Source organism: Heptranchias perlo, unplaced genomic scaffold (assembly GCF_035084215.1).
Source record: "Heptranchias perlo isolate sHepPer1 unplaced genomic scaffold, sHepPer1.hap1 HAP1_SCAFFOLD_52, whole genome shotgun sequence".
Classification (NCBI taxonomy): Eukaryota; Metazoa; Chordata; class Chondrichthyes; order Hexanchiformes; family Hexanchidae; genus Heptranchias; species Heptranchias perlo.
Window position 1 is genome coordinate 8257906 of NW_027139537.1, and position 8227 is coordinate 8266132.

Genomic DNA, 8227 nt, shown 5'->3' on the forward strand with positions numbered 1-8227 from the left:
TCCCAGCTTCTCCATTCTCGCCACATAACTGAAGTCCCTCATCCCTGTTGCCATTCTAGTAAATCTCCTCTGCACCCTCTCCAAGGCCTTGACATTTTTCCTAAAGTGCGGTGCCCAGAAGTGAACACAATACTCCAGCTGCAGCCCAACCAAAGTTTGATAAACGTTCAGCATAACTTTGTTTCTTTTGTATCCATGCCTCTATTAATAAAGTCCATTTCACCAGGCAGTCGATGTCCTCCTGAAATCTGATACTATCCACCACATTGTTTGCTACATTCCCGAGTTTCGTGTCATCTGCAAACTTTGAAATTATACCCTGTATATCCAAGTGCAGGATATTAATGTATGTATCAAAAATGAAAAATTTTTGCAGTGTGACTTGTGTGACGTTAAGCCGAGTTTATATAACATCTTCTCATAATTTAACTCCTTAACCCTGGTAACAATCTGGTGAATCTGTGCTGCACTCCTTCCAAGGACAATATATCCTTTCAGATTAAAAGGGTATAAACTTGAAATAAGCGTCACTGTGGATCAGTTTTCGCTCACTCAAAGTTATCTGTTGAGTGAAATGAAAGAAAGCGCTTTTAACGAATAAGGAATCAGCCACTCTCGCACCTTTTGACAAGTCTATTTTGTGGCACTTTATCAAACGCCTTTTGAATGGCCATATACACAACATCAACCACATTGCCCTCATCAAACCTCTCTGTTAACTCATCACAAAACTAAATCATGATTTGCCTTTAACAAATCCACAGTGGCTTTCTATTATCAATCCACACTTGTCCAAATGACTGTTAATTTTGTCCCAGATTATCATTTCTAAAAGCTTCCCACCAACGTGGTTAAACTGACTGGCCAGTAGTTGCTGCGTTTATCCTTACACTCTTTTTTGAACAAGGGTGGAACATCTGCAATTCTCCAGTTCTCTGGCACCAAAACTTGTGTCAAAGGAGGATTGAAAGATTATGGCCAGGACCTCTGCAATTTAAACCCTTACTTCCCTCAGCAACCGAGGATGCATCCCATTCGGACCAGGTGACTTTAAGTACAGCCAGCCTTTCTAGTATCTCCTCTTGATCAATTTTCACCCCATCCAGAATCCCAACTACCTCCCCTTTTACAGTGATTTAGGCAGCACTTTCTTCCTCTGTAAAGACAGGTGCAAAATACTCATTTAGTACCTCAGCCATGCAATATGCCTTCACGCGAAGATCTCCCTTTTGGTCCCTCATCGGGCTTATCCCTCCGCTTACGACCCGTTTACTATTTATAAGCCTATGGAAGACTTTTAATGACTTGATGAAGGGATCGAGTGTGATATATCCAAGTTTGCTGATGATTCAAAGCTAGATGGGAAAGTAAGCTGTGAGGCGGACACAAAGAGTCTGCAAAGGGATATAGACAGGTTCAGTGTGTGGGCAAGACGGTGGCAGATGTAGTATAATGTGGGGAAATGTGAGGTTATTCACTTTGGTAGGAAGAACAGAAAAAAAGAACATTTTTGAAATGGTGAGAAACTATTAAATGTTGATGTCCAGAGCAACTTGGGTGTCCTGGACACCTGAACTCCAGGTTGTGCTAACCTAGTATCAGCATCTAAAACCTGATGACAGAGAAAGGCTAAATAAACACTAAGACATTAAATAATCTTTGGTGGTTTCTGAGAGTCAGCAAAGTGGGATGGTTTACGACCATGAGTTAAGATCAGTGGTGCTTACGTACAGAACAATGCAGCCGAATCGTATAAAGATAGGGCATGCTCCCTTCTCAAATGTTAGAACTCTCAATAGGGGACAGTCAGAAGTCCATTGCCACAGGCTGTCCCCAAAGGTCAGGTCTGATATATCTGGATTCGCAGACAGGTCAGGTTGTGTTGATTGCTTGTCATTAATGTAATCTGTAGACAGTTGTATTACAATAATAATACTGTTGAATGTAATGTTGAAGACAGCTGTGGTGCAACTCTGTTGTAAGTCAATCTCTTAAACTTGCTATTTTGTAACCACTCGGGCTAGAATCAAGTGGAAGTTATTGTTGATGGATTAACAACCCATAGTTACCACAGTAACGGGACAAATCCGTGAACAAACATTCACTTTATATATAAACATCACACCCGTAGTTTATATTTTCACACGTTCTTTTTTGCAGTTCCAGCCAAAGTCCAAACATCGAAAGTCCACGTGTTTTTCAGACGTTTCCCGTCCTGTTATGTATTTTGAGCAGTTTCCTACATATATCAACATCACACCCACAGTTTATATTTTCACACGTTCTTTTTTGCAGTTCTAATCGAAGTCTAAACACCGAAAGTCGAAGTGTTTTTCAGAAGTTTTCCCTCCTGTTATGTATCTTGAGCAGTTTCCCACATCTGTTTCCTGAGATGTGATAATTCTGGGTGCAGGATGAATGTAATTGGATTTGCTGCAGTCCGCTGACAGCAGGCGATGGAACCGAGCGCCATGCTGCCGCTGACAGGTGAAGGACACTTCTGATGCTGCCTGACATCCGGTGGGAGTGAGCGGGCATTTGAAAGCTAACCCAATCTGTTAGCTATAAAGCGGTGCTTGACAAATGCTGATAGAAACAAACACCGATTGCAGCACTCAGGCCTCGTTGCGCAACGGTAGCCTGTCTGACTCCAGGTTAGAAGGTTGCGTGTTCAAATCACGGTGAGGTCACAGTTTTTTCCCTTGGAGCTGGTTTGTATAATTCTGCAATTCATATTTTCTTTGCGTCTTCACAATGAACAGAACCCTGCTCTGAAGTCTGCCTCTGGTTCCCCAGTGTCAGAGAGGGAAGCACCTGATGACCTCATTTATTTTATGCATCAAACGGAAGACAAACACACGTTTTAGTTCAAAAACCACCCTGCAGGTGGACACATAGTGAGATAAACACAGGACAGAGATGCAGACAGTATCCGGAAACATCGGGAAACAGACAAGAGAAATAGATTGAGCGCTTTGTTATCAGAAAATTGTCTGAACCTCCACGGTCAATGAAAGGGCTTTTGTTGGTCGGTTTCCCGTTGCAACTTATAATTCAGGAGAACTTGGTATGTGATTGATTCGGTTCCCTCGTCTCCCACCTGCGGAAAAAGTTGGTCGATCCCACCCAACGAACTCCTTTCAAAAGCCACTCTGTTCAAAGCCATCCAGATTTGAAGGGAATAAAACTTGAAATGAGCGTCATTGAGAATCAGTTTTCTCTCACTCAAATTTATCTGTTTAATGAAGTGAAAAATGCAGCTTCGAAAGAAGAAGGGAGCGGCCATTGTCTCCCTTTTTGGCACGAGAAGAAATTCGATCTGGATGTTCATGGAGAACAATTTCCAAAATAATGTTTCCACCCGGGATGGAACCAGGGACTTTTTGCGTATAAAGCAAACGTGACAACCGCTCCACCACAGAAACTGGTTCAACACAATGAGCAACTGAATGGTGTCCTCTCTCTGCTCGTACTTGGAATGTGTTGTTTCAAGTGCAGCAAGAGATACAGACAGTGACTGTTCCCCCTTTTCTTTAAAAACTCTCAGGGTAGTGGGTTTGAGCACCACGTTGGGCGAGTGCCATTTTTAACTTTTATGCTGCTTTCACTGACCAACAGTGCAGAAATGATGCAGAATGAAAGCTGCTGTCCGTCGTCAGGATGGCCGAGCGGTCGAAGGCGCTGCGTTCAGGTCGCAGTCTCTTCTGGAGGCGTGGGTTCGAATCCCACTTCTGGAATTCCTTATTTTTACGAAAACGTGGAAGTATTTTCTTTGTGGATTGGGCTGCAGCTGATTTTTCTGCCCAGTTGATTTGCTCCTCCCACAAAAGCAACTGGCTTTGTCATGCATATGTGACTTGAGAAGCTTTGAATGGTGAAATGTTTGACATATGAATGACCTGGACAAAGAAATAGAACAGCAGTGGTAAACATTTAAAACGGTGATCGATAGAGTCCAGGAGAAATATATCCCACGAAAAAGCAAGAACAAACTGGCCAGAAATGACACACCAGGGATGAATAAAGAAATAAGGGTAAAATTGAAACTAAAGAAAAAGGCACACACTGGACAATAAAGGAGAGAGGGGAATGTGAAAAGACGGGGTAAGAAGTCGAAACAACTATTAGAAAGGCAACAAGGAATATCAAAAAAGCAAAGTATTCTCGATACATCAACAGCCAAAGCAAATTTAGGATAGGAATAGGGCCACTCAGGGATACAGAAATATTAAATAATCACTTTATTTCAGTATTTACCAGAGAGACGAGTATTGCGGGAATGACAGTCGAAGAAGAGATCAAAAAGTATGTAAAGACATTGAAGATCGAAGGGGGGAGATAATTGATAAACTAATCAAACTTAGAGAGGAAATTTCCTGTTAGCTGCCTGGCCAGAGTTTCAAACCGCTCAGCCACGCTAATTTCCGTATTGCTGTTCAGGAGCTCATTTCACAGGGACACGATTACTGTCCTCCATTCAGGGAGGCTCAGTGAAAGGCGAAAATTGATCTGTTAATAGAATCATAGAATAAGACAGCACCATTCGGATACCATTTGGCCCATCGTGCCTGTGCCAGCTCTCTGAAAGAGCTGTCCAGTTAGTCCCACTCGCCTGCTGTTTCCCCATAGACCAGAAAATGTTTCCATCCGAGCGTTTATCCAATTTCCTTTTGAAAACTGTGAGTTAAGAAAAACAATATTGAAAGGGGTGCTGGGGCCTCTGCAGCGTCGATGTAGAGTGTGTGATGATTGAAGTTATCAAGATGGTTGCTTTACACATGGTATGTTGTGCAATCATCCTGAAATATCTTAAATATCCAATACAAATTGAATTGCAAACCTGAAGGACCAACACTGGAAAACAAGTCACGAGTGAACGCAAATCATCTGGGAGCCGTTTTCAGCCTCACGGCACTTTAAGTAAAGTGAAATAACGTTCCATTGAAAAGATTTGGAACTTGTATCGGTACCTTTATCTGTTCCATTTCTTAAAGTTGCTGGCGTCTGATGATGTACACGCCTCTGCTCCCTCCATTGAACAAGAAAGGAGGTGTTTGACGTTGACGGACCTGTTGGTTATGAGCTCATCCTGTTCATTGAGTGGGTTCGCGTTTTTTAAACAGGGTCAACTTTAGCCCAGCGGTGAACTTCACAGCAAACAAGTTCGACACCGTCTCACCGCGGGCGCTGACTGACGTTTTTATTGTTATTTCTTTCAGAACTAAGTAAATAGTAACCGTGATTTTAAATTTGCACTCAGTGATTTTTAGATAGTCTCCTTTAAATGTTTCAAAGGCGACTCCGAATTTATGATAGTCCGGCCATTTCACCAGCCGTGTTGAAAACAAAACATGTCTCTGCTTTTCGCGTCTTTTTTCGAAAGTCAAAGAATATATTTCCCGTGACCTCTGAAGGATGGACAAGTACATTTCAGAAAGCTGAAGCAAGTTCACCGAGCTGAAATTGTCTGACCACGTTAAAGGCGCTATATATTTATATATATATATATATATGCAAGTAGTTGCTGTCTGTTTCTGTTGTTGTCTTTTTTCTGTGTGTGTCCATCTGCAGGTCGATTTTGAATCAATACCAGTGTTCGTGTCAGTTTGTTGCATGAAATAAATGAGGGTCTCAGGCGCTCCCCTCCCTGACACTGGGTAGGCACTGAGTCAGGATTTGGACCAAACTTCTGTTTTTTTGTTAAAAAGCAATTAAAACCTTCATTCGGGAATTATCCAGTCTCATGTGAGTGGTGAAAGAAACAGTGACCCCGATGTGATGTGAACACGCAGCCTTTTGATCTGGAGTTAGACCTTTGCGCCAGGCACTCTGAAGACAGGACCCTGGATGTTATTATCTTTATGGATGATTCTCAAACACCGTTTCATGTATTGGTTGAATTAATAGGGCTTATCAAATCTCCGCCAGGTCCCACCGGATGTGAGAAAGTATTGGAAGCAACCTTCACCCCCAATATCACGCTGGCATTCATCGCCTGCTCCCAGCGGACTGCATTAATAGGTCTGGGAGAAATAGACTTTGTTCACATTTAATCAGCAGTTCGAATCGTTAAATATTTACTCTTTTTTAATGGGAAAAGAGATTAAGAAATCAGAGCCATTTAAAGAACTCCCAGTTACTGCAGATCAGGAATTAAAACCTTGCACCGGCTTCAGGGCTATGAGAATGAGGCAATGAATCCGAAAGTGGGATGAAAAAGGTCTTATTTTCGTCCCTGGGTGGGGTCGAAGTACCAACTTTTCGGTTAACAGCCGAACACTCTAACCGGTTGCGCCACAGAGACCGTCCTGTGCTTTTTATTGCAAGATACACTAAAGCAGCGTGTCACCTTGCCAAAGTTACATATTGCAGTCACAGAAATGCAATTGACCACTATCAGTGTTACTTTTCCAGAAATGAAGGATGGGACATTGTTTGTGGAAACATGGAAACGGTCTGGTCTCGCTCACAGCATCGATATCACCGCCAACCAGCTCTCCTGCAACCGGCGCGCCCACCGGTGCTTTGTCTGTCACCATGTCGCACTGTGGGAGAACCTTCGCCACACGGACTGCAGCGGTTCAAGGAGGCGGCTCACCACCACCTTCTCAAGGGCAATTAGGGATGGGCAATAAATGCCGGCCTCGCCAGCGACACCCACATCCCATGAACGAATAAAAAAAAAGTATTCTGAGCGTTCAGGGGAGGTCGTGTCTGACTGACCTGATTGAATTTTTCGAGGAGGTGACAAGAAGAATCGATGAGCGTAGCGTAATTGATGTAGTCTACATGGATTTTTGCAAGGCTTTGGAAAGTTCCCACATGGCAGATTGGTCAAAAAAGTAAAAGCCCATGGGATCCAAGGGAATGTGGCTTGTTGGATCCAAAATTGGCTCAGTGCCAGGAAGCAGAGGATAATGGTCGACGGGTGTTTTTTGCGGCTGGAAGGCTGTTTCCAGTGAGGTGCCGCAGGGCTCGGTACTTGGTCCTTTGGTTTTTGTGGTATACATTAACGATTTGCACTTTAACGTTGGGGGCAAGATTAAGAAATTTGCGGGTGACACAAAAATCGACCGTGTGGTTGCTAGCGAGGAGGAAAGCTGCAGACTGTGGGGGTTCAGGCAATTTTCTGATAAAAAAAAACACTCAATCTATCTCTGAACGAATTTTGAACGAATACGTGTGTTTGACCCGGCACAGGCACGATAGGCCAAATGATCTCGACTTGTGGACTAACATGATGCGATACTAAGTGTTGTCAGACGGAAAAGCAACACATTCCAAATCAGAGCAGAGAGAGGAAACTAGTCTAACAGGATAACAGCACGGAGAGATATTGTATTTGAGAAGGATGAGGAGGGATAGTTTATCATGGTGGTAGTCACATAGGGCATCATTTGTGACTTTGGTAAGGACCATTTCATGCTGCGACAGGGGCGGAAAGCTAAATGGAGAAATTCAGCCCGGGCGCGGCCCCATGGTGCGGGGTGATACGGAGTAGTGGGGGGCGGGGGGAAGTGTCAGAGCTGGGGCTCACCGGTGGAAGCAGCATAAAAGTTTAAAACGGTACTCGCCCAACGTGGGGCTCAAACCCACTACCCTGAGATCTGATGCTCTTGCAATGAGAGTCACTGTGGATCAGTTCTCTTGTGGAAAACTATAAAGACCACATTAATGTGTGTGTGTGCGAAATTGTAACTACCCTATGTATGGGAGTCAAGGAGTTAACATTGGTCAAATACCCATCATGCTTTTCTCTTTTATGGTCAAGTAACTATTCACGTATTTCTACATTAATGTGGTCTGTATAGTTTTCCACATTCTCTTGCTCAAACGTATCTGTTTATTGATGTAAAATGAAGAGTTTTTAAAGAAAAGGTCGGGGTGGGGGCAGCCACTGTCTGTGTCTCTTGCTGTCCTTGAAACAACACGGTCCAAGTACGAGCAGAGAGAGGACACCATTCATTTGCCGATTGTGTTGATTGTCATTCGATTAGTTTCTTTATTGTAGCGATTATCACGTTTACTTTACACGCGAAATGTCCCTCGTTCAATCCTAAGCAGAAACATTATGTTGGAACTTGGTTTCCATCAACATCCAGTTTGATTTTTTGCTCCTGCCAAAAGGGGAGACAGTGGCTGTTCCCTTTTTCTTTGTCAGCAGCATATTTTACTTCATTGAACAGATAACGTTGAGTGATAGAAAACTGATCCACAGGGACGCTCA

At 43.3% G+C, this 8227-nt stretch overlaps 1 non-coding gene across 1 annotated transcript; it reads left to right on the forward strand.

Annotated features, from left to right (window-relative positions):
* The first annotated feature begins 3648 nt into the window (after positions 1-3648).
* trnal-cag (transfer RNA leucine (anticodon CAG)) lies at positions 3649-3737 on the forward strand. The gene has a single exon. It is a non-coding gene; the product is annotated as a tRNA-Leu (tRNA).
* The last annotated feature ends 4490 nt before the right edge of the window (positions 3738-8227 follow it).